Source organism: Pelophylax lessonae, assembly GCF_965119305.1.
Source record: "Pelophylax lessonae genome assembly, chromosome: 3".
NCBI lineage: Eukaryota > Metazoa > Chordata > Amphibia > Anura > Ranidae > Pelophylax > Pelophylax lessonae.
In genome coordinates, this window is record NC_138770.1 from 298,287,761 (window position 1) to 298,313,846 (window position 26,086).

A 26,086-nucleotide genomic window follows, 5' to 3' on the forward strand; every position below is an offset into this window, starting at 1 on the left:
ATGGGCAATAGGCAAAGTTCTTGTGAAGCCGCTATCTGAATAAGCAATTTTAAGCCCTAGAGCTTCAGCCGGGTTGCATTGGGAATGGGTCTTTATGATGGTGCACTGGAGTACAGTCCCAATAAAGTCAGTTCTGGCTTTGTTCATTCTCCATGGTCCCACTGAGGTTATTATGTAGCCACCCCCTTTTTCTCACTCCCAAGATGGACTAGGGACTATAGAGTATGGGATTTGTAGTGTGCATAGAACAGTGCACATGACCACGACTAACTTGCACTGCTTGTTTCACACACAGAAATGAGGGGAAAGTGAAGTGGTTTGGAAGCACATTGAGCATGTAAAAAGCAGACAGAAAAACACAGTAAGAAATAATTTGATGAAAAATTGATTGCGGTCCTGTAGGGCCATATTTGATTTGTACGGAGTATTTTTGGTGAATAAGGATTTATTTATTTTATTGTCACTTTAAACTGACCTCAAAATCCCATGCAAACAAGCTCTTATTTGAAGAAATGCGTGCTGAATACTTCTCAGCATTCTCCCCACTACACATTTTTACAGGTGGGACATATGTATATTAGACAAGCACATTTTACCAGCAAACAGAAGACAAACAGTACACGAATACTAATTCTGTTCCAGAATCCAGTTCCGCTAAAGAGTTTGCATGCAGTTTTATTTTATATACTATAATTAAATCACTGGCAGCTTCAAATAGTATTGGATTATACGTTCTCAAGTGCAGGGCTCATCACCTTCATTCTTTATTTTTGTTTATTCAATAAAGGAAAATGCAATTTGTGAAATGTAGAATTTGCTGTCATTTGAGAAATAAGGGTTAATGTTTGGCTCCAAACCTAGCAGATTATTTCAATCGAACACAGATATTTAATGCATACATTTTCTGTCTCAGTGGAAACAGAATTTAGCTCAAAGGTATAAACTCTCTTTAGTTTGGGATCAGTGAGACAAATATGTGAGAAATGTGACTTTGTAGTGACTTTTGTACCACTACTTAACCCTGTTGCTGTATGTCTGTCTTTGTGATCCTCTTGCATCATATTTACAATCAATGACCAAGAGCAAGTATGTAATAAATTAATCTAGATCAAAATCTGCTTTTTCAAATCAGATTGAAGTATTAACTTAAACATAAAGATATGTGTACTGCTTAAGGTGATTGGCTCATCACAGAATTCATTGCAAAATGACCGGGTGCTGGTTCTTTACACTCCAGTAAAGCAGCCAGAAACGAAATTAAAGTTTAACTAAAGGCAATTTGTTTTGATAGAGTGGAGAGGTATTAGAACGCTTGTCAGGAGTTTATTGTAGTCCGTGCCCCTGTTAGGGTAAATTTACCTCTATGGTTGTCCTCCTACTGTTATCACCAAAATTGAAAGTGAAAGTAAATCCCCAATTTTGGGGTGTCACCAGAAAAGTAATACATGGGATATCTTTCAATAGAGAAACTAGTTCTGGTGATTCTGGTGACAACAAAAGATTCCCTTGCATTGTCGGGATTTCCTCTCACTTCCTGATTTGGCTATAGAACAGGAAGTGAAGGGAAATCTTCCCTCAGATAGCAGAAGCCTGACAGGAGTTACAACCCTCTCTTTTTCTATCCAAAAATGTAGAAAAAGTTTTGCCTTTTGTTCTTCTTTTATCAGTACACTCTGGGCTGCAGCAGCATTTTAATTAATTAAATAAGTAGTAGGGGTCACTTCTAGAGGTGAACCTGATACTATTCCATAAATAAAAGAAAATAAATAGGAAAAGTTGCTGTGATTAATTATAGGATTACCGTTTCAGCCAGGCAACTACAGTGGAAAGGGAATCTGCAGAGACAGGTTGTGTTTCTGTCATGGCAGATTTTCTCCAACAAGTAGAATAGCTGTTTAGGATTTCCAGGCAATAATAGACAGGATTTATTAGTCATTTCTCATTGTGCCATATTACAAACTGCATAAGAAATGTATAGAAATCAAATGTGTTACCGGGTTTTTCAATTAAATTAATTTAACTAAAAACTGACATCCTAGCCACTATTCACTTATGACATCAGAATACATCTACTTAGACTACTCCTATAAATATACAACCACCTTTAAAAATGAAGCCGTCCATGATGAAAACCCGTTTCTTGTATCAAGGAAAGCTCGGTGCCTAGAGTCCCACCACAATCCACTGGACAATAAAATCCACAAATAAGCCACATACCCCTAACCACATGATGCCCTCATGGAAGCAGGTGCTTCCAGAAGGGTTCTTAAGGGTTAACAGTTTTCCTTTGCTGTGTTCATGCCCCAAGGTTAACTGGGTCAACCATGTTGCAAGTTGTTACAATGTATAAATGTTGCACTGTGTCCCAAGGTTGACCTGCTAAGCTGGTGCTGTCTGAGAAGTAAGGGTTAATGCTGCTGTCCAGGTTTTCCCATTCTGTTCTGAAGTTTACCACCGCCTGCAGGTCATACCATATAAATAGGGGCTTATTAGTGCCCTGTGAGATTGGTTCAGAGAAAGTCTGCCAAAATGCGGCTGTTACTCTGCCAGAGTGGACCATCCCTTTGTAGTGGAAGCCCAATCAGGGTTCCCAGTGGAGTCTGGAGCCCGTAGATATCTATGAACTTATAGCTGCCAGTCATGGACTTATTGCCTTGCGAGGATATTTACCAAATCATAGATTTTAGGGATTCCTACTTTTTGTGGATTACTGCCTATTATGGACTCTTGCCTTGAGAAGGACTCTTTATGATTATAGCCATCTGCCCATGGTACAGTCACTTCATAGGTCACTGGAGAGCTTTATATAGGAAAGTGTGTGGAAGATATTTTTGAGAATTGTTACTTGTTACCTGCAACTGACTCCGTAGAAGATCTTTATTTGTTCACCTAACCTGCCAGGTCTGAAGTTTCTAAAGGGATGCATGCATGGTGTATCAAAAGAAAAGGGCTTACAACAAGGGGACTTAAGTTAGAGAAGATGCAGTCCAGAGGAAGCTAGAGTGCTGTTGCTAATGACTACCATATTTGTGTCATTTGCTAAGGAAAACAACCAGCCAGGAAATTAATGACACGGCAAAGGTGGCAGTTCATCTAGTAGTGAGGGGGTTTTATGATTGGCCCCTTCACTAGTGGCCGGTTCCCCACTTACTGACACCAACCCCACGGAACAGAGTACCTAGGGACCCAGCCTGGGGTAAAGGAAGAAAGAGGGATATAGAGGGGGGCCCCTGGTAAGCAGAACAAGCAAGCAGTTATGGAGAAGTGTGTTTCCTGTATCCCATACTAACACATGGAACATTGTCACTGGGTGTGAGGTGATGGGGCTGCTGAGTTGGTGGAGACTGCTACAAGCTCCGTGGTACCAGCTTGGAAATGCTCCACACTGGAGGGGAGAGGTGTTCTCTAACAGAAAATGTGGCCGAAGTGCTTATCAGTGTGAGAAGTATGGGCATGATTTGCAAGGAGTACCTGAGCAAGTGTACCGCTAGCTTTTAAGTTTGGAGTTCTGCCTTAATATTGATTTCACATGACCGCAGCTCCTGCGAGTGCAGTTCCACAGTGTCGCCGTTAGGGCGCCTTAAGCCCCACCCACATGCAACCTTTTTTACTGCCCTCAAGTGCTGTGGCTTTCACCTCTAAAAATAAATAGCCAGCCTGGAGATCACTCTTTATCTTCCTACAGCCAGCCCTGCTACCCATCCTCATTGCTATGGATTCTAACAACAAACCACTAGAATGAGATGCCCATAGATGATAATGTTCCAAGCTCATATAAAATTTTCTAAAATCACCAGCCATCCTGTACATACTCATGTCCCAATGATCTTTTTCCAGCAGTTGACTCACCAATGATAACTAAACACAGAAAGGCTGATTTAAGGTAAATGAATATTCACACAATTTGTGAGTGACCATTCTCAACTCCTTTAGTAAATCAGCCTGCCACCCACAGCTTCTATCAGAACTTGCAAACACCTGTAGTCTCTACCCTGGACTGATGGATGCATCTCAAACGGCATATCCTGGACTGGCAGACACCACCCGAAATCACATTTGACCCTTGCTATGAATACATGTGATCAGTCTGACTACATAATATGCAGACAGCACTCAAAGGAATACATTTATTTTCCACTTTTTCTATTTAAAACACAAATAAATGTCAACTTTTTTCGAAATAACCATCATATGAATCTGAAACTTCGGTCACAAATCAGGGGCATCCTTATTGTGACAGCAGTGCAAGAATAATAAAGTGTACTCTTCCACCAGCATCTTATAAGTTTCAACTCTTGCCAGGAATTTAGTTACTAAAAGTGTTATTTATGCATGAGAGTGCAATCATGGAACCGTAATGACATTTCCATGTTTGATCATGAATATTTTATTTAGAGCTGCCTATGTTTGGGTGACCGATTTTCTACCCAATAGTGAACAAATTACAACTTTGTAATTTATCACCTGCCAATGAGTAAAACCTCGAATTTGGCAGGATGTCCACCTCCCAGACCATAAATAATAATAATGTTGACTGCTGAGTGGCTTCCCTTGTGTATGCTTCCTGATAAACTGAGGGCAGATTTAATAACACATGCTAGTTTGTTCATTTATCATAAGAACAAGATTTACAGGGTGTAACGCACAAAATTAATTAAATAGCTGCAGACAATAGGTGCTTGTGGAACAATATTCCTGCACATTCAGGAAAGGCCATGGCTTGGGATAAAAATACTAAAGATAGAAGCAGCTAAAACAAGTGAAAATGTGGTTGATGAGAACATTTTGTTGCCTTAAATATTTAGCAAGTTGGCATATATTAGTGTTGTTTTAGTAATAAAGGGCACGTTCAGCTTCATGCAAACTCTGCAACATTGTAGCACACAGCGACACTTTCAGGGGGACTTAAGGCTCCGTTCACATATTGGCGAATCATTGCAAATCGTGGAACGCCCATGCGATTTCTGTGACTTGCATTGGCAGCCCAAACACGGCGCGATTTTGCCACGATTGTCGCCCGGCGAATCTTGATAAAATCACGCAAACAAGATTGCAGAATGCCTGTCACCCAAAAGAAGTTCCTGTACTTTTTTGGGCCACAGGCATCCAGCGATTCTGTTTGTGTGATTTTACCGCAATTTGTCCGGCGACAGTCGCGGCAAAATCGTACCACGTCTGGGGTGCCATTGCAAGTCACAGGATTTGTACGGGTGTCCTGCTATTTGCAATGAATCGGGATTGTGGGCAGAATCGTGGTGATTCTGCCCGAGATCCGAGACGCCATTATGTGAACGGCACCTAAAGAGGAGCTTGTTGACATCACACATTCAGTGTCTACAGTCTGTAAATACTCTCATCATTTACAGAATTTTCTGCTCTCTGAGGTGTACTTGCACCAGTGCCAGATTACCAAATAGGCAGAGTAGGCACCAGCCTATAGACCCTACGCTGTTTAAGGGTCCTGCGACAATAGGATCTAAATAAGAATAATTTGATCTCGAAAGACAATTAACAAGAAAGCTTTCTTAAATTGTTTAAAAAAGATGAAAAAAAATGATTTAACTCAAAGAAATAAAAAATTTGCGTTAAAGACCCTATAGAGAAAAAAGTGTATTCATTGAATGTACCTAATAAAATAATGTACATAAACCATAGACCTCAGGTTCACATTACTGTGTCTCTTAAAAGCTAATCTTCTTTCAGCTGTCAGTTTGTAAAAGATGTTGGTGCATCCTACGTACGTGTAATGTACAGTAATGATGGTCATTTCCATCTAGTGGCTGATGTGCACACTACTTAGTTCAATGTTACCCTACTGGAGCGCATGCACGAGAAACATACAAAAGCCCCCAAGTTTTTGTGTACCTAGGAGTAGGGTTGAGCGGACACCTAGATGTCCATGTTCGACGGGTTCGGCCGAACTTTAAAAAAAAGTCCGGGTCCGTGTCCCGGACTTTTACCGAACTTTTCCCGGACACCGAACCCCATTGAAGTCAATGGGGACCCGAACTTTAAGGCACTAAAATGGCTCTAAAACACCAAAGGAAAGGGCTAGAGTGCTGCAAATGGCAGCAAAACGTAATTAAGAGCATGGCAAGTGCTCTGCAAACAAATGTGGATAGGGAAATAACTTAAAACAACAAAAAAAAACAGAAAAATAAAACAATGTTCTTCTTCATCTCTGAAGGACGAGGCCCATATGGAGTAGGAGGGAGGTTGAGGTGGTGGTGGATGTGGCGGTGACATAGGCGTGCGCACAGGGTGTGCTGGGTGTGCCTGGGCACACCCTAATCACCTAGGGCACATAGCATTGCCAGTGAGGAGATGGGAAAGATCTCCCTGGGACCTGCTCTGCTCTATTTCTCCTTGCCTACAGGTACATGGCCCCGATACATTACTCTCCCTGCTGGCAAACACATGCATGTGTATTTCAACTTTGGGGTGCACACCTTAATGCAATAGGCTGCGCACACCTATGGGCGGTGTAGGTGGAAGCGGCGGTGGAGGAGGACCAGGGCCGGATTAACAGCATCATGGGCTTGGTGCTGAGGATTTTGAAGGGCCTTAAGGGCCGTGCCTTGCCATGCACCCAGAGGAGGAAGGGTGCAGCCATGCATGCCTAATTCAACATGGGATGCTGTCTCTGAAGCCCATAAACACATCCATGCATCGCCAACTGTCCCTCCTTGTCCGGCCTTCACGCTGTGTGGGGAGGTTCTGAGGGTGCTGCCTGGGGAAGCGAGCATAGAAGCCAGACTTCTGTGTTTACAAGTGACAGAAGAGCGGTAACAGTGAATATGGCCAACCCGGGGCCTATATAAAAGGTAGGGGCCTGGAGCTGCAGCTCCAATAGCCCCTACATTAATCTGGCCCTGAGGAGGAGGACGAGGTAGCCAACACTGCTTCTTTTCAAAAATTTTAAATGAGGGTACACCCCAAAAGAGTGAGAAAGAGCAAAAATGGAACAATGGGTGGGTAAGGTCGGTATCCATTGCTATTCTGCATAAGGTACGGAAAAGTCCCGTGGGATCCATGCCTGGTTCATTTTAATGAACGTGAGCTTGTCCACATTGTCTCTGGACAGGCGGCTGCGCTTGTCTGTTATAACGCCCCCAGCCGTGCTAAATACCCGTTCAGATAATACACTGGCTGCAGGGCACGCCAGCACCTCCAAGGCGTAAAGGGCAAGCTCAGGCCATGTGCCCAATTTGGAGACCCAGAAGTTGAAGGGGGCAGACCCGTCATTCACTACATGTAGGCGTGTGCACACATACTGCTCCACCATGTTGGTAAAATGCTGCCTCCTGCTAAGACGTTCCATCTGAGCTGCTGGTGCTGCTGTTTGTTGTGGCGTGCTGACAAAGCTTTTCCACATTTCGGCCATGCTAACCCTGCCTTCTGAGGTGCTGGCGGTGCCCTGGTTGCGTTGGCGACCTCCTCCTCCTCCTCCTCTGCCTTGTGCTTCCACTGTGGCCCCGCTGTCAGATGGGAATGCCAGCAGCATGGCGTCTACCAGCGTGCGCTTGTACTCGCGCATCTTGCGATCGCGCTCCAGTGAGTGAATTAAGGACGGTACGTTGTCCTTGTAACGGGGATCCAGCAGCGTGGCCACCCAGTAATCAGCACAAGTTAGAATGTGGGCAACTCGGCGGTCGTTGTGGAGACACTGCAGCATGTAATCGCTCATGTGTGCCAGGCTGCCCAGAGGCAACGAAAGGCTGTCCTCTGTGGGAGGTGTATCGTCCGTGTCCTCTGTATCCCCCCAGCCACGCACCAGTGATGGCCATGAGCTGGCCTGGGTGCCACCCTGCTGTGAACATGGTTCCATCTCCTCCTCCAGCTCCTCCTCCTCCTCATCCTCCTCATCCTCCAGAACTGTGCCCCTGCTGGACAATTGCGTCCCTGGCGTTTGCGTGTGCAGGAACCCACCCTCGGAGCCCCTTGCGAATGACTGCCCTGAAAGCCTTGGAAATGTTACCTCTTCATCCTCCTCCTCCTCCTCATCCTGTGCCACATCCTCTTCCATCATCGCCCGAATTGTTTTTTCAAGGAGGCATAGAAGTGGGATAGTTAAGCTGAGAACGGCGTCATTGCCACTGGCCATGTTGGTGGAGTACTCAAAACAGCGCAACAAGGCACACAGGTCTCGCATGGAGGCCCAGTTAAATTAAATAGCGGAATAGAAAATATGATCCAAAAAAAGTGTATGTATATCACACGTACACAACCACACTGGGCCCCAATTACTATTGTTTGTACCCCTAAAAGGCTAGATGAGGAGTAGGGGGAGTATGGAACAGGCAGCACCCTCAAACCTTCAGAAGTATGAGATGAACCCCAACAACTTGGAAAGGTGGATCTCTCTCACACGTACCAACACAGACTATCCCCCAATTTAACTGATCCCCAAAGGTTTTTGATTAAATAGCGGAATAGAAAATATGATCCAAAAAAAGTGTATGTATATCACACGTACACAACCACACTAGGCCCCAATTACTATTGTTTGTACCCCTAAAAGGCTAGGAGTAGGGGGAGTATGGAACAGGCAGCACCCTCAAACCTTCAGAAGTATGAGATGAACCCCAACAACTTGGAAAGGTGGATCTCTCTCACACGTACCAACACAGACTATCCCCCAATTTAACTGATCCCCAAAGGTTTTTGATTAAATAGCGGAATAGAAAATATGATCCAAAAAAAGTGTATGTATATCACACGTACACAACCACACTAGGCCCCAATTACTATTGTTTGTACCCCTAAAAGGCTAGATGAGGAGTAGGGGGGGTATGGAACAGGCAGCACCCTCAAATCTTCAGAAGTATGAGATGAACCCCAAAAACTTGGAAAGGTGGATCTCTCTCACACGTACCAACACAGACTATCCCCCAATTTAACTGATCCCCAAAGGTTTTTGATTAAATAGCGGAATAGAAAATATGATCCAAAAAAAGTGTATGTATATCACACGTACACAACCACACTAGGCCCCAATTACTATTGTTTGTACCCCTAAAAGGCTAGATGAGGAGTAGGGGGGGTATGGAACAGGCAGCACCCTCAAACCTTCAGAAGTATGAGATGAACCCCAACAACTTGGAAAGGTGGATCTCTCTCACACGTACCAACACAGACTATCCCCCAATTTAACTGATCCCCAAAGGTTTTTGATTAAATAGCGGAATAGAAAATATGATCCAAAAAAAGTGTATGTATATCACACGTACACAACCACACTAGGCCCCAATTACTATTGTTTGTACCCCTAAAAGGCTAGATGAGGAGTAGGGGGGGTATGGAACAGGCAGCACCCTCAAACCTTCAGAAGTATGAGATGAACCCCAACAACTTGGAAAGGTGGATCTCTCTCACACGTACCAACACAGACTATCCCCCAATTTAACTGATCCCCAAAGGTTTTTGATTAAATAGCGGAATAGAAAATATGATCCAAAAAAAGTGTATGTATATCACACGTACACAACCACACTGGGCCCCAATTACTATTGTTTGTACCCATAAAAGGCTAGATGAGGAGTAGGGGGAGTATGGAACAGGCAGCACCCTCAAACCTTCAGAAGTATGAGATGAACCCCAAAAACTTGGAAAGGTGGATCTCTCTCACACGTACCAACACAGACTATCCCCCAATTTAACTGATCCCCAAAGGTTTTTGATTAAATAGCGGAATAGAAAATATGATCCAAAAAAAGTGTATGTATATCACACGTACACAACCACACTAGGCCCCAATTACTATTGTTTGTACCCCTAAAAGGCTAGATGAGGAGTAGGGGGGGTATGGAACAGGCAGCACCCTCAAACCTTCAGAAGTATGAGATGAACCCCAACAACTTGGAAAGGTGGATCTCTCTCACACGTACCAACACAGACTATCCCCCAATTTAACTGATCCCCAAAGGTTTTTGATTAAATAGCGGAATAGAAAATATGATCCAAAAAAAGTGTATGTATATCACACGTACACAACCACACTAGGCCCCAATTACTATTGTTTGTACCCCTAAAAGGCTAGATGAGGAGTAGGGGGGGTATGGAACAGGCAGCACCCTCAAACCTTCAGAAGTATGAGATGAACCCCAACAACTTGGAAAGGTGGATCTCTCTCACACGTACCAACACAGACTATCCCCCAATTTAACTGATCCCCAAAGGTTTTTGATTAAATAGCGGAATAGAAAATATGATCCAAAAAAAGTGTATGTATATCACACGTACACAACCACACTAGGCCCCAATTACTATTGTTTGTACCCCTAAAAGGCTAGGAGTAGGGGGAGTATGGAACAGGCAGCACCCTCAAACCTTCAGAAGTATGAGATGAACCCCAACAACTTGGAAAGGTGGATCTCTCTCACACGTACCAACACAGACTATCCCCCAATTTAACTGATCCCCAAAGGTTTTTGATTAAATAGCGGAATAGAAAATATGATCCAAAAAAAGTGTATGTATATCACACGTACACAACCACACTAGGCCCCAATTACTATTGTTTGTACCCCTAAAAGGCTAGATGAGGAGTAGGGGGGGTATGGAACAGGCAGCACCCTCAAACCTTCAGAAGTATGAGATGAACCCCAACAACTTGGAAAGGTGGATCTCTCTCACACGTACCAACACAGACTATCCCCCAATTTAACTGATCCCCAAAGGTTTTTGATTAAATAGCGGAATAGAAAATATGATCCAAAAAAAGTGTATGTATATCACACGTACACAACCACACTAGGCCCCAATTACTATTGTTTGTACCCCTAAAAGGCTAGATGAGGAGTAGGGGGGGTATGGAACAGGCAGCACCCTCAAACCTTCAGAAGTATGAGATGAACCCCAACAACTTGGAAAGGTGGATCTCTCTCACACGTACCAACACAGACTATCCCCCAATTTAACTGATCCCCAAAGGTTTTTGATTAAATAGCGGAATAGAAAATATGATCCAAAAAATGTGTATGTATATCACACGTACACAACCACACTGGGCCCCAATTACTATTGTTTGTACCCCTAAAAGGCTAGATGAGGAGTAGGGGGAGTATGGAACAGGCAGCACCCTCAAACCTTCAGAAGTATGAGATGAACCCCAAAAACTTGGAAAGGTGGATCTCTCTCACACGTACCAACACAGACTATCCCCCAATTTAACTGATCCCCAAAGGTTTTTGATTAAATAGCGGAATAGAAAATATGATCCAAAAAAAGTGTATGTATATCACACGTACACAACCACACTAGGCCCCAATTACTATTGTTTGTACCCCTAAAAGGCTAGATGAGGAGTAGGGGGGGGTATGGAACAGGCAGCACCCTCAAACCTTCAGAAGTATGAGATGAACCCCAACAACTTGGAAAGGTGGATCTCTCTCACACGTACCAACACAGACTATCCCCCAATTTAACTGATCCCCAAAGGTTTTTGATTAAATAGCGGAATAGAAAATATGATCCAAAAAAAGTGTATGTATATCACACGTACACAACCACACTAGGCCCCAATTACTATTGTTTGTACCCCTAAAAGGCTAGATGAGGAGTAGGGGGGGTATGGAACAGGCAGCACCCTCAAACCTTCAGAAGTATGAGATGAACCCCAACAACTTGGAAAGGTGGATCTCTCTCACACGTACCAACACAGACTATCCCCCAATTTAACTGATCCCCAAAGGTTTTTGATTAAATAGCGGAATAGAAAATATGATCCAAAAAAAGTGTATGTATATCACACGTACACAACCACACTAGGCCCCAATTACTATTGTTTGTACCCCTAAAAGGCTAGGAGTAGGGGGGAGTATGGAACAGGCAGCACCCTCAAACCTTCAGAAGTATGAGATGAACCCCAACAACTTGGAAAGGTGGATCTCTCTCACACGTACCAACACAGACTATCCCCCAATTTAACTGATCCCCAAAGGTTTTTGATTAAATAGCGGAATAGAAAATATGATCCAAAAAAAGTGTATGTATATCACACGTACACAACCACACTAGGCCCCAATTACTATTGTTTGTACCCCTAAAAGGCTAGATGAGGAGTAGGGGGAGTATGGAACAGGCAGCACCCTCAAATCTTCAGAAGTATGAGATTGTGTTCACTGTACCCCACAAAGATTGAGTTCACTGCACCCCACAATGATTGTGTTCACTGCACCCCACAAAGATTGTGTTCACTGCACCTCACAAAGATTGTGTTCACTGTACCCCCCAAAGATTGTGTTCACTGCACCCCACAAAGATTCTGTTCACTGTACCCCACAAAGATTGTGTTCACTGCACCCTAAAAGGATGTTGTTCACTGCACCCCACAAAGATTGTGTTCACTGCACCCTAAAAGGATGTTGTTCACTGCACCCCAAAAAGATTGTGTTCACTGTACCCCCCCAAAGATTGTGTTCACTGCACCCCACAAAGATTGTGTTCACTGCACCCCAAAAAGATTGTGTTCACTGTACCCCCCAAAGATTGTGTTCACTGCACCCCAAAAAGATTGTGTTCACTGTACCCCCCAAAGATTGTGTTCACTGCACCCCACAAAGATTCTGTTCACTGTACCCCACAAAGATTGTGTTCACTGCACCCCAAAAAGATTGTGTTCACTGTACCCCCCCAAAGATTGTGTTCACTGCACCCCACAAAGATTCTGTTCACTGCACCCCACAAAGGATTTTGTTCACTGCACCCCAAAAAGATTGTGTTCACTGCACCCCAAAAAGGATTTTGATCACTGCACCCCAAAAAGGATGTTGTTCACTGCACCCCAAAAATGATTTTGTTCACTCCACCCCAAAAAGATTGTGTTCACTGCACCCCACAAAGATTGTGTTCACTGCACCACAAAAAGATTGTGTTCACTGTACCCCCCAAAGATTGTGTTCACTGCACCCCACAAAGATTCTGTTCACTGTACCCCACAAAGATTGTGTTCACTGCACCCCAAAAAGATTGTGTTCACTGCACCCCAAAAAGGATGTTGTTCACTGCACCCCAAAAAGGATGTTGTTCACTGCACCCCAAAAAGGATGTTCACTCCACCCCAAAAAGATTGAGTTCACTGCACCCCACAAAGATTGTGTTCACTGCACCCCAAAAAGATTGTGTTCACTGCACCCCAAAAATGATTTTGTTCACTGCACCCCAAAAAGGATTTTGTTCACTGCACCCCAAAAAGGATGTTGTTCACTCCACCCCAAAAAGATTGTGTTCACTGCACCCCAAAAAGATTGTGTTCACTGCACCCCACAAAGGATTTTGTTCACTGCACCCCAAAAAGATTGTGTTCACTGCACCCCAAAAAGGATGTTGTTCACTGCACCCCAAAAAGGATTTTGTTCACTGCACCCCAAAAAGATTGTGTTCACTGCACCCCACAAAGGATTTTGTTCACTGCACCCCACAAAGATTGTGTTCACTGCACACCAAAAAGGATTGTGTTCACTGCACCCCAAAAAGATTTTGTTCACTGCACCCCAAAAAGATTGTGTTCACTGCAGCCCAAAAAGATTGTGTTCACTGCAGCCCAAAAAGATTGTGTTCACTGCAGCCCAAAAAGATTGTGTTCACTGCAGCCCAAAAAGATTGTGTTCACTGCAGCTCACACACAGAAAAATGGATGTGGATCACTGACACCTGCCTATCTCCAATCCCACACCACACAGCAATATCGATTGTAGTTTGTAGAACACAGTTTCCCTAAAATTCAGCAGACTCTGTCCCTAACAGGATTGAGAAGAGATCGTAGATCAGGATTGAGTGCAGATTCACCCCACCCCCCACACAGCAATATCGATTGTAGTTTGTAGAAGACACTGACCCTATAATTCAGCAGACTCTATCCCTAAAATGCCTACAACTCGCCCTGCCTAAACACTCCGACCTGTCCCTCAATTCTATCCGGACACAAATGGTTTTTTCCTGCCTATCTTTCCCTAATCAGCAGCCAGCACATTGATGTGTGCTCTGTCCCTTAGCTAAGCAGCAGAATGACGCTGCTGCGGCGGCTGCCTCGAACTTATAAAGACTTGGTCACATGCTTCAGACGGCCAATCACAGCTACTAAGACATTTGCAGGCATGGCTGGGATGGCTTAAGGCACACCAGTTAAACGATTGTTGATTGGCTGTTGAAAGCCCGCCATGAAAAGAGCGCCAAAGCATGCAAAACCCGGAAATAAAACGACCGAACACGGATTTTTACCCGAACATACAGTAAAGTGTCCGTGTCCGTGTTCGGGTAAAAAAAATCCAATTATTCGGTACGAACACGAATAATACAGTCCGTGTTCGCTCAACACTACCTAGGAGCCCTCCACAGAATTTAATCTGGCACTGCCTTGCACCACCAGTTTTTTCTTTTCCAATTTTTGTATTTAACCTTCCACAAGGACAACCAACCTCCAGTCAATGTTTTTGGCTGTTGGTTAGTATGGGAATGTTACTCCAACTAAAGGATTTCACAGGACAATGTTAAATTAGAAGCATTCATCAGTTGTTCGTTTTCTGAGGCCCTACTGCCATGATCACTTCAGTAAGGACAGATGTGTATTGTACTATACTGTGCTGCTAGTTTAAGGCCCTGTTCACACAAGTGTGATTTCTTCTGCGTCCACTGCCACACTGCAATGCACACCACTAGCGCTACCCCCTGTAGGAGCCACTGAATAAGATGTGTCCTCTGTACTTTGCCTCGACCTTCCTAAGAACCTCAGCCCCTCTAACATACCAGGTGGACTGTAAAAACATACAATATCCCAGGAATTCACAAGTATTACTTAGTATCCAATAGTAGTCTTATATCAAAGAAAACCCAATATGGTTGGTAAATAGGCAAGCATAAATGGATTAACAATAGTAATTATACATTTTAGCATTCAAAGTGATTAACAGTAAGGACTAGACATAAGCTATCATTTTCTACTAAAGTTCGGCATTCCCAGAGGGCATCTATTATGGGTCCTGGGGCCGAGCTTTGTGGATGCATACACCGTTATTAGTCTTTGTATAACTGTAGGTGCAATAGTTATTAAAATTGTTTTAAATGATACTGCACTGTGAGGTTTCTCCTTTTTCTTGGCTTTAAAGGAAATGTGGTCTGAAGCATTTTCTGGTGGAATCCTAGAGCTGCCTGTGTGATTTCTGTGTGGAGATACTGTAGCACCCTACAGGTAGGTGCTAGGTAAAGTATATGGGTCTTGGCTGCCTAACAGCAGGGCCATGATTTTCAGTAGGTTGTCATGGTTTCCAGGTGTGTCTGCTGAGAGGGGAGTCTCCCCACTGGCTCTATGAAAGGCTTCTCATTGGGCAGTAGAGGAAACCCAATCAGGGACACATTCAGGCTTGTAACTACCCCAGAAGGCAGATTCTGCGGCAAAGGATTCTCGGAGTGGGTATAAGTTTGATGGGGGCGCATGCCGTGGTGTCTTTGGCGGAAAGCAGAGTCCCAAGAGGGAGAGTACGGCTGTCTCTCCTCCTGTCAGAGGAAGCGGGTGTCCCGGTGGCGGCCTGGGAATCCAAAATAGAGTGAAGCTGAGTTGCAGAAGGATCCAGTCTGCCGAAAACCAGCGGAGAGAGAGAGAGGGGTCCAGTTCCAGGAAAGCCTACAAAGGTCGTGAGTACTGTGGACTGCCCCTGGGGGTCTTCCTAGTGTCAGAGGGGACCACTTGGGAGAAGGTTCTAGGGATCCAGGAGTCAGGTAGTTGTAAAGGGGGTACCTAGTGAGAGGATTCTGAAGTATTAGAGGGGGTACCTAGTGAGAGGGCCCTGAAGTGTAAAGGAGGCGCCTGCAGTTTGGGCCCTGAAGTGTCAGTGTACAGTGGGGACCGTACAAGGTTAAGAGTTGCAACAGCACAAGTATCTACACAGAGCTACCTCAGCCAATGCAGGGCTGGAGGGAGCAGTTCAGTGACTTTTGAGCTAAAGCAGTATCAGGAGTCAATTGTTCTACAGTCCTGGATCTTCTGAATTAAACTCGAGGTTTCAGCACAGTTTTAGTACTATAGCATTTTTGAGCGTCAGGAAGCGCTGGTTGGCATTCGCTGGTTGGCATTCAAGGCAGTGCTGACAGGCATTTGTCCAAAAGTGTACCTAGTTGAGCCAGAGGAGTATCCCACTCATTCCCTTCTCCCATCCCCTAATTACAATAAAACAAAAAAACCAAAGATGCCGGAATGGTCATTGTCTCAGTTCTCGCACCTGGGATCACAACTCAAACGTGTTGGAAGTGTCACCGGTAGCAATGGCAGACCCATCTTAGGGTCAAGGCCTAGAAATCCTGCTATAATACCATTTCTGCTTTTCGCTGTTGGGGCCGCAGACCGATTTGGAACTTGGATGGAGGGAGCATTGGTACCTGTTACTGATAAAGTGAGTTTGATCTCTTTCTTGTGAGATCATACCCATCCAGTAAATGGCTTGAAAGTGGGAAACACTTTTGCATGTTGGAACATTATTTTATTTTTACCCATCACTGAGCACTATAAGGCACTTGGAATGCTCACTATATTGTCAAAAGTATTGGGACGCCTGCCTTTACACACATATGAACTTTAATGGCATCCCAATCTTAGTCCATAGGGTTCAATATTGAGTTGGCCCGCCCTTTGCAGCTATAACAGCATCAACAAAACGTCATGTTTGACCATTCTTTCAGAAGCCCATTTGTGAGGTCAGGAACTGATGTTGGATAAGGCCTGGCTCACAGTCTCCACACTAATTCATGCCAAAGGTGTTCTATCAGATTGAGGTCAGGATTCGGTGCAGGCCAATCAAGTTCCTCCACCCCAAACTCCCTCATCCATGTCTTTATGGACATTACTTTGTGCACTGGTCCAAATCATTTGGTGGAGGGGGATTATGGTGTGGGGTTCATCTAGCTCAACCAAAAAAAAAAAAAAAAAAGAAAACACAATCATACAATCCCATATACACAATCCTATACCGACAGTTTATCCAGAGAAAGGCAAAAAAAACAGCAAAAGCATGATCCAATTTGCTACAGCAGGGGAAAAAATTCCTTCCTGATCCCCCAAGAGACAATCGGATATTCCCTGGATCAACTTTACCTATAAATATTAGTGCTCAGTTATATTATGTACACCTGGGAAATAATCCAGGCCTTTTTTAAAAGCAATCTACTAAGCTGGCAAGAACCACCTCTGGAGGGAGTCTATTTCACATTTTCACAGCTCTTACTTTGAAAAAAACTTTTTGTATTTGGAGACGAAATCTCTTTTCCTCTAGACATAAAGGGTGCTCCCTTGTCCTCTGTGATGACCTTAAAGTGAATAACTCAACACTAAGTTCACTATATGGACCCCTTATGTATTTATACATGTTGATCATATCCCCCCTTAATCTCCTCTTCTCAAGAGAGAATAAATTCAGTTCCTCTAATCTTTCCTCATAGCTGAGCTCCTCCATGACTCTTATCAGTTTGGTTTTACTTCTCTGCATTTTCTACAATTCCCCAATATCCTTTTTGAGAAGCGGTGCCCAAAACTGAACTGCATATTCCAGATGAGGTCCTACTAATGATTTGTACAGGGGCAAAATGATATCTCTCTCTCTCTGGAGTCCATGCCTCTCTTTATAAAAGAAAGGACTTTGCTTGCTTTGTAAACTGCAGCTTGGCACTGCATGCTATTATTAAGCTTATGATCTACTAGAACACCCAGATCCTTCTCCACTATGGATTCCCCCAGTTGTACTCTCCCTAGTATGTATGATGCATGCATATTTTTTAGCCCCCAAGTGCATAATTTTACATTTATCAACATTAAACCTCTTTTCCACATAGTTGCCCAATTAAACAGTGCATTGGTCGGCTTGTAAATTGGAGACATCATGTAAGGAAGTTATTCCACTGCATAGCTTGGTGTCATCTGCAAAGACTGAAATGGTACTTTTAATCCCAGACCCTATATTATTTATAAGTGCCGGTTCACAATTGTGCTATGCGGGAACGCTGCGAATGTGCAGCGTGATCCCGCATCGGATCCGCACCTCTAGCATACAAAGTGTATGGCTGAAATTTGCACTGCACATGAGATCGCATGTAATTTAGGAGCAGTGCACTCCGAATTACATGCGATCTCTGTGATCGCACTAGTGTGCACGGGGCTCAAGATATTAAAAAGTAAGGGTCCCAACACTGAACCTTGAGCTACACCACTGATAACCTTAGGCCATTCAGAGTGAGAATCATTAACTACTACTATCTTCCTGACTATAGAAGTTTAACTAACAGGTCTATAGTTACTTGGCAAAGACTTTGATCCTTTTTGACTATAGGCACCACATTGGCCCTACGCCAGTCCAGCAGTACTATTCCAGTCCCTAAAAATTGGAAACAAAGGCTTTGAAATGACAGAGCTCAATTTTTTTAGGATGGTGGGTGGATGCTATCTGGTCCAGGTGCTTTGTCCACCTTTATTCTGTTTAAATATTTCTGGACCTTATCACTTTTGAGCCATTGTGGATCATTTTGGGCTGTATCAATACCATCCCCATTATAGTCATGAGCGTCCGTTCTGAGGTGGTCCTATGAAAAATACATGAAGTACACCCAAGACAGGCTTGCTGTACCCACTCTTACAGTTTAGGAAAATAGAAATAAAAATACCTCCTTATGTGAGTCTCAGTGCGGTCCACCCCAAAATGTCGCATTGACACTTTACGGACCTGCAGAATGTGCGACTAGGGAATTGCAGGATGTCCTGCTGTTAAATGAGAATATAAGCTCAACGATAAAGTACATCTTTTCTAACTTAGAGCTGGTCCCACTGTATCAACAGAGCTCTAGCTGTGTCTGGCACTATTCAAAGTTCCATGTTGTAAAGGAACGGCTTGGCCTAGCACGATAAGTTACTCCTTTACCCTGGGCAGCGGGTTGGCATCTCGATGGGTATAGGAGAGGAGCTTACAGTAGTCCACACAGAAGTGTAGACTGCTGTCCTTTTTGCACACCAGGACAACGGGGGCGGCCCACGAACTATGGCTGTACTTGATTGTTCCACTTTGCAATATATTGCAGATCAGATCTTTGACCTCCTGACAAAAGGCAGGTGGGATGTGCTGATATCTCTACTGAATAGGATGGTCTATGACCTCAACCGTAAACTTCAGGACCAGTGTCATGACTTACAGGTGCTTTTTTGACAGCTGATTGAGGAGGCACTTCTGTGAAAGTAGGCATTCCTAGAAAGGGATGGCCAACTGGTTGAGCATCTGTTGGTACTGTTCAACATCTATAGAGGCCATGGCAGACTGCATCAGGGCAAAGAAAGCTTCTATTGCTGGCTGGGATCACATGATATAGTGTTTGGACACCACAAAGAGGTCTGCAAGGATCATGCGGTTCGAGGGGGTGTACGGGGAGGTTCCCAAGTTGATCAGCTAAACCTGCATCCTACCCCGATGGACTCTGGATAAGGTGGGGGCCGTCAACCATTCTCCTGAAACTTTAATTCCCTCGCAGGTCTCCACCATGAGCGTGGCCACCTGTAGCTTCTTGTGAGCCCCGACAGGCAGCAACCATACAAGTTCTCCTGGGAAGCCAGTAACAGTCTTTGTTTGGGCAGTGTACGGACAAAGCCCACTCACTCAGTCTGCTGTCTACTTTCCTTGTAATAGGCCACAGTTCCTTGTAATAGGACACAGTTCTCAAGCTACACTGCCATTTGGATCTACAAAGTTTTTCATCCTCTGCCAGCAAGCGGGATAAGTTTAAGTCTTTAAGAGTATTCACGCCTAGAACAATGGGTACCGAGGAGACCACTGGACTGCGGATAACCCTGACTTCCACTTGCTCCACTACTTGATCAAATACCTGAAGCATCACCCAATGCCCCAGGAACCTCTAGTTTAAGAGTTGGCGAGAGGTACCCCTATTTTGAGGATGCCCGCTGCTCCTAGCCAGGTGCCTATAGCATCCACATCTCCAACACCTCCAATCTTCAGCTGGGTCTCTCCATGGTAGGTTTCTGCCTTTGGAGTATTGAGCCAACTCTTGCTTGACTGTCATCACAAATGTGTGTGTGTGTGTGTGTGTATATATATGCAGTATATATATACATACACACATACACATACATACACACTCCTTACCTCTCCTCCCTTCAACCAACTATGCGGCTTTTCGCTTCTCAAACCCCTTATCTGATGCGGTTGTCCCTCGCTCCTCACCTCCCCATCCAAAGCTGTGGTCTTCCACTCTTCATCCCCTATCCCATGTTGCTGTCCCCCTCCTTACACTCGATTATAAGCTGCAGCCTCTTAACTCCTAAACCGACCCACCCATCCGATGCTTGTGGTCCTTTCTTCCTTACCTTTCCATTTAAAACTGGGGTCACCCACTTCCTCACCCTCTCCATCTAATGCTAGGGTCCTCTACTGCTCAATCTCCTTCCTATGCTACTATTCCCCATTCCTTACCCTCCATCCCACACTACACAACTGTCCCCTGCTCTACACCCATCTTGTCTGATGTTGATATCCTGTTCCCCCCATTCCCCATCTACCTTTCACTTATTCACTTATTACCACAGCTAAATATGAAATAGCAGATAGAACTCTAGACCTTCTTCACTTTTAAACTAACCTGCTCTTGCCCTGCCTCACGCAGTCTCTGGGAGCACTAGAAATCTCTGTGGGAGTTGTCTCTGTGGGAGCAGTCTCTGCCCCAAAAGAGATTGCCAGTGCTCCCAGAGACTGCCCAACAGAGACTGCGGCTCCATCAGAATTAGCCAGTGTGCTCTCACAGAGATTTCCCAGTGCGCTCCCAGAGACCTTTTCCAAAGTGTGATGGAGCCTGGAGAGGACGGAGTACCAACTGAGCCTGGGTCTTCCCTGCACAGAATTGGAAGCGGGATATCCAGGCCACAGCAGCCAAACCACCTGCTTTCCCAGCCCATTTTGCCTTCTCTTCTCTCCAGAGCCTGCTAGGGAGATAGCCACTGGCACAGTCTGTCAGAAGGAAAAGGGAAATAAGGGGAGGGAAAAGGAGAGGAGGGCTGAGGGGATTTTTATGGTACTGTAAGAAACACTATCAATATTGGTTAAAAATGTTTAAGTATATAGAAAACATTGTTAAAAACACCATCAAAAGTGCATATACAAATACATATTTTACAGAGATCCCTTCACAAATAGGCCCACAGAAAAGAGAAATCTGTATTTAGGCCTTGCCCTACATGTTTCACAGTCCAAATACCACTTCTCCAGGAGCAAAAGATGAAGGAGAGATCGAATCGCCCTTTTTGGGACATAAATGTAAAAACAAACAAATCAACAAACACAATCTTCTTTGCAAATTTTAGAGGTGGCCCACACCAAGACAAGGAAGCACCAAAGTAGCACCCACACCAAGTGTGACCACCCAAAGGGGCACGGATACATATTGATCCCCCCGGTGACGAATGTGGGAGCGAAATAAAGTGAGACACCTGGGAGAGTGCAGAGTTGTTTTAAGGAAAATATATATAGATATTCTTAAAACAGGATAATATAAAAACACAAGCCCATAGGAGAGAGGACCCAATTCTGTAGTCCTAAAAATGAACTAAATATACTAGCTACGTACCACAAATAAGAAGGGGCATACAAAAAAGCAGAAGGTTCTATAGGGAACCCTAAGCACTGTATGTAGATGTTTCAGTGATTTAAACAGCCTCTCAAAGGGTTTAAAAGATATAAAGAAACAGAGCTATTCATCAACAATAGAGGGAGGTAAAAAAATATCTTATATTAGCTAGACCTGTAAAAATACAGCAATGGCCCATAATCGAAAGGCAGCAAACATTATGCAATTATAGATAGAGCTCCCTTACCTATTTCCCATCCATAGTGGGACATAGCCAGGGCAGGGAAGTATTGGGGTTTTTTGTCCTAATATGCCTATTGAGCTGCAATCTATTCACCAGGATACCAAACATATAACCAGAGTGATGTAAGACTTTATTCATAGCCCAATGAGGCTTAAGGGTTCCAGCCTATAAACAATGATGAGTGCAGTTAAAGAAAATGCATAGGATACAAACTAATCTGTGAGATTAGTGAATTAGTAAATTAGAGAATTTTCCACATACAGTGCCTTCAAATAGATAGTCCCTGATTGTCTCCCCGCCACCTAGCCACTGAGTGTGGCCATGGCGTCTTTTATTTAGTTCCCGTTTGCCCTGGAAACTACAGTGTGTCAGGCCTGATCCTGAACTGTGCATGCGCCAGGTGGCGTGCGCGCAGTGCCAGAAAAGAAACCATTGTAAAATAATTCACAGACGGGTCCATAAAGTGAGGGAAGGGGAGGCGGAACATAGATATTCCATCATCCCTCTCCCCCAAGGGAGTGCACATTCGTCCCCAAGAGAACCACCACATACCCCCTGGTGGTGATGGTGTGCAACTCCATGGGAAAATCCAAATAAAGCGCACAACACCCCAAAAAAAAAAAAATGCAATGAGCCTAAATGCTGAACACCAATAAATACATATACAAATCCATAAAGATTAGTAAGAAATCCAAGAATATATACAAAAATTTTTAGTACAATCTCATACCAATGTTTCATAGGGGATCATTTTGACAGGTATAAAAATCCAAACAATGAAGCAATAATCCAACCATACATTTGATATAATCTGTCACATGATTATCCAAACATACCATCATACTTAACTCTGTCATGGGATTATATTTTGATCCACACCAAAACTGCAACTCAGAGGTCGAATGGTTAATCCATATACGTCTTCATCTATAAAGGCATACAGTGAAACCATCAGCCTATATTTCATCTCAATAAAGGGGAAAAGGGATATAAAGTTCAATAAATTACATGACTATTATATTCTAACGACAAAGGATTCACAGAAAAGGTTTGTATGTAATGAACTCATTGAAGAAATTGACGCAGCACCTCTAATTGTGCTGTGGTTAATTGTGTCTTTATTAAGTTAATAATGTTTAGTTCAGTGGTCCTATTGCATTCCCTGAGTGAACTATTTGATGAACAAAAGGGTTGAGACTTCCCTGTTTCGTTGGTCTGGGTGAAGTTGTAAGCTGAAGATCTAAAAAATTTATCAGTCTATGTTAACGGTGCGTTTGATGTCCCTTTTACAAGAATTTTCTGTAAGATAGGTGTAAGATTGCCTCCACCTGTGCTAGATTTTTCTAGGCGTGAAATTGAATCCGATCGTGTTTTTAGTTGTAGGGTTAGTGGAAGATGGCCCAATGCCATTGTGTGTACATTTTTGTGGCCGAGAATGTGTAGCTTGTGCTGGTCCTGCAAAACGTGGACCTGTAGACTGTAGGATAGAGCTAGAAAGAGATAAATCAGATTCTATAGTTTCTTCAACTGGAGTTTGTGCCTTTTGTATATCTCATTTACATGAACTTGGATATTGTGATCTGTCTGACCAACTATATGCATATCCTTCAACGAAGGCCTGCTTATCTTTATTAAATTTGGATTGTTGTTTGGAAATGATTTCTCTATTCAGGGCCTCTAAACGGCCTTTAATATCTTGCCAGCCGCTGGCAAAAGATGACATTTCAAACACATGTTTACATTGAGTATTTAATCGCTCTATTTCAGCGTCTAAGAGGAACATATCTTTAGTGTACTGCATTACAAGTAAATTCAGGAGTTCCCTACTGCAGCTAGTTAAAATCTATAATATATATTATATTGTATATTCCATAGCCCTGACCAGAGCTTTTTTTCAGCAGGAACGTGGCTGAACACAGTTCCGTCACATCCAGCACTGAATGTATGCAATGGCAAGGCAAGCTGGGGTGTGCTGGAGGGTCTGTTGATATTGGCTGCTGGGGGATCTATTATTGCTGAGGGGTCTATTGATTATGGTGGGGGTCTATTGTTGCTGGAGGGTCTTCTGTTGCTGGGACATCAGTTAATGAGTGGGGAGGGAGTCTACTGTTGAGGGAGGGGTCTACTGATGCTGGCTGCTGGGAGATCTATCAGTTCTGGGGAGGGAGTCTATTGTTGCTGGGGTGGCTCTATTGTTGCTGGGGAAGTATATTGTTGCTTGAAGGGATCTATTTTTCTTGGCTGTAGGGTATCTATTTTACTGCTTTTATTGTTATCATTAACACAAAGAAATAACTTATTACTAATAATTGATACTTTGCTCTGAATTCTCTAAAAGGTGCAGTACTGGCAGGTGGGTAGGTGGTGGAACTAAGGAATGGTCTTCAGGGGTGGGTAGGGGGTGGAGCAAAGGGGCGACTTGGAAGAGGGGAGTTCCCAACTGACAGGGAGGAGAGAGGACCACAGGAGCTGAATAGCACAAACGAAGACAAACACGCTTCCATGACCCAGAGCAACAGCTAGAAAATAGGATCGGTGTTGCAAGGAAACACAGGGGTTCATTCAAGGAGAAGACTGCAGAAGAATGAGACATTAAAGCTGTTACCATCTGTATGCTGAGCCTATATCAGCGTTCCCATTGGAAGCGTCTGGTCTGGAGTGTTTTTGACATATAGTATCTGGAGCTGTGCCCTCAGTGGAAGTGCTTAATCGGATTTGGAGTCTCTCTGCCTTACATCATTTGGAGCTGGTAAGGGCAGGAGAGAGGACCACAGGAGCTGAATAGCACAAACGAAGACAAACACGCTTCCATGACCCAGAGCAACAGCTAGAAAATAGGATCGGTGTTGCAAGGAAACACAGGGGTTCATTCAAGGAGAAGACTGCAGAAGAATGAGACATTAAAGCTGTTACCATCTGTATGCTGAGCCTATATCAGCGTTCCCATTGTAAGCGTCTGGTCTGGAGTGTTTTTGACATATAGTATCTGGAGCTGTGCCCTCAGTGGAAGTGCTTAGTCGGATTTGGAGTCTCTCTGCCTTACATCATTTGGAGCTGGTAAGGGCATATGTATGTCAGCCCTCTTCGGTGACACGGTTGGGATCTATATGCTCAATTTATTTTCCTTTTGGTAAGCTGCAGTCCTATCGGGGGAGGCCTTCTTCTCTTTTTTGTTTTTTCTGTAACACTTTCCATTACTCTGGTAAGGAGTATTTTCACAGGATTGGAGGTGTCTATGTCTTCTACCATCACTACTATAGCACTTTTCTGACATTCCTATCACCCGGGGTGTTTATTCAATTTTTTGTGGTTTTACGCTATGGCGTTTTTCAATTTATATTTCACATGAATACCCAACACTGAGGAGATCCACTCAGAAATACGGAGTCCGTTTGACATCTTGTTCCTGTGGACCCCTTGGAGTTTTTGGGCTCATATATCATTTGCCTTTGGTAAGCGGTACCTGTACAGAAAATTTCGCCAGACGTGCTGTTTACTCATACATGGACTTTATTTTGGACATTTTTACATAATCACATATGTTTTTCACTTTCTAGCGCAACTTGTATTTATATAGGGGAGTACCTGTGCCTGTTTTCTGAGAAAAAAAAGCCCTGGTCCTGACCAATGTGTTCAGTGTCTCAACAGTTTCTGGTTTTACTGAAGTTCTTGTTCTCAGGTAGGCTCAGTCAGACAAAATGGTATTTTTTTGTGCATGAAAGCATATGTAATGGAAATTTTTAATTTTCAAAAATGATCCTTTGTCCTAAAGTTTGTTTCTGTGAGGCTGTCCATTGTAGTACAGTAGTTATATGGTGCAGTGTATATAGTGACTAGGCACAGATTCTGTTCAAGCATTCCCTTTTAAGCCCCTTTACTGTTAGGCAATATCTAGCCATGCATACTGTACGCACACCCCAGAACTTATTTTCCTGTTTTGTTCTAGGGTACCCCAGGCCATTCATCAGCCCAATCATGCTCACATTTTATCACTCTTTCTGTGTAAAGTCAGACAGTAGTCAGGGTACTTGTTATGAGTATTGTTAATGTTTACATATGGTTTTACTGTTTAAATATTGAATTTCTGTAATCTTTCCAGATGTCAGTAAACAATGTGCTCCATCAGTAAATTTTCCATGTTTTGTTAGTAAAAAATGTTCGGGTGGGGTTGGCAACACTACCTTGAGGGCAGAGAATGGTGTGAATGTACATAAAGTAACATGCTGAATCAAATTGTATGCA